This window comes from Plasmopara halstedii, assembly GCF_900000015.1.
Source record: "Plasmopara halstedii genome assembly, contig: Scaffold_2386, whole genome shotgun sequence".
In the NCBI taxonomy this organism is placed as follows: Eukaryota; Oomycota; class Peronosporomycetes; order Peronosporales; family Peronosporaceae; genus Plasmopara; species Plasmopara halstedii.
This window is the reverse complement of record NW_020189293.1, coordinates 639,104-641,097: the sequence shown is the minus strand read 5'-3', so window position 1 is coordinate 641,097 and position 1,994 is coordinate 639,104.

Genomic DNA, 1,994 nt, shown 5'->3' with positions numbered 1-1,994 from the left:
ATCCGAGAGGCTTTTCACCTAGATGCTAAAGTTACATCCGTGTTGTCTATATTGCGGACTGGTCTCAGTGAAAAGTGGATTATTCAGTTCTGCAATTATTTAATTTTTAATGATGTTGAACTGAGTGATTATGCGAGAACTATCGAGCTTGCCACTATCGAGAATTTGAAGTCTGGCCTGGACAACGAACTGCTGGACAAATTCGAGTTGACATGGTTCTCCTTTCTTCATCCTATGGCGAGGAGTTGGATGACGTACATGACTATTCAGCACAAACAGAATGCATGTAGCGTGATGTCTAAAGTTCTACGCTCCAAGTATAAATCTCAAATCCCGCGATTGATCGAAGAAGGAAAACAAAGCGGATATGCGCCACTTGCGATAAAGTTAGAAGAAGATTTAACTATGACAGATTAGGTACGAATTTCTTCTATTTTTGAAATCAAGCTGTGATTATTAGAAGAATACTAACAGTCAATACAATTATAGCCCGATCTCGTTAGATTGCGTGAGTACCTCCAGCGACATGGAGGCAAGCAAGAATTAATCAAAACTGAGTCTTCATCAAACATGATATTTCTGTGGTCACGACGTCGGAACGAATCATCTTCAGTTGCCTAGTACAGACTAGATATTTGACGCAGACAATACAAACGGATTGAGTGAATATCATATCCATTAAACACATGCTGATTGACATGTTTTCACTCATTTAGATTGCGCCAAACAACGTTGCTCGTGCATTAACGGGCATCACACCACTTACTTCAAATGGTTGGAATAGCGATCGTGCACCGTCGAACAAAGCCGCGAAGATACTTTGGTCTTGATGCAGAAGGTGAAACGGGGTTACACATACCCTGGTAACAGGTGTGTGTGTCACACCAGATAGGCATTGTACACTCAAACAAGAATACGGTACGGGGATGGGTAGCCAGTAGCTGTACATGTAGTTTGACTTTACCATACATTTTTAGTGAAATCTATGCATTTAAAATTAGGCGGCTTTGTCACAGATAAAAATAAATAAAGTCAGTTTTGAATTTAAACCTAAGAATTACTTAGCCTCGAGTTAAGGCTATAATTACTGTTGGAGTAAGCGGATTGTGATCCGCTAAACTCGTACTTGTTCTGAGTAAAATACGAGAGGTCGGTGACCTAACTTACGTTCCTCAAAGCGCAAAGCTACGACAGCCCCGCTGCAATTGGTAGCACTTGTAGTCAATCTACACCTGAGTCGTTACGATTGATCTTCTATGAGAATGGAACAATGTTCCTGTTTGCCCCAAAGCATGCAGCACGGGCTTAACAGCTGATGTCTTTGCTGGCGCCTGATGGCGTGCAACACCTTGCAACGCAAGGTCCCGAGGCAATCGGTGCGCGTCTAGAGGCGTTTCTAAATTACAAAAAACGCGCTACTCGAGAACCTGCAGCAGAAGATGTCTGCTTCATCTGCGTCTATGATGCCACCGCCAGTAACGGATGACTTTCCCCGCCCTAAGCCGCACATGGTGAGCGCTAAGGTCTTTGAGAGGAAGGATGGAGAGAATCTCCTGCAGTGGGTGAGAGATGTCGAGATAGCCATCGCATCCGCCATGCTCTAGACCGAGCAACACCGCGTGGCGCTAGCCATCTCCGAGCTCGGTGTTCGAGTGCGAGAATGGGCACTGCCGTGCGGCACTTCGGTCGAAGCTGCGTTTTCTCCTGGGCGGAGCTGAAATTGCAGCTCCCAAGAGTGTTCTCGCCTCCTCATCAGGCATATCGCGTGCTATCGCGTTTCCTTGCCGCCCGACAGGGCAACAAGGAATTGGTGGAATTTGTCCAGGAGATGCGCACTCTCGTTGCCGGGATGGCAGCAGATCCCCTTCCGGAGGTGGTCACAGTGACCGTATTTATTGAAGGCCTCTGCACTGGCGCGGGCAGAATGGAGGTCTTCCGTGTGCATCTATATCCATTTGAAGAAGCGGTGAATGTGGCATTGACTGCCGATTTTT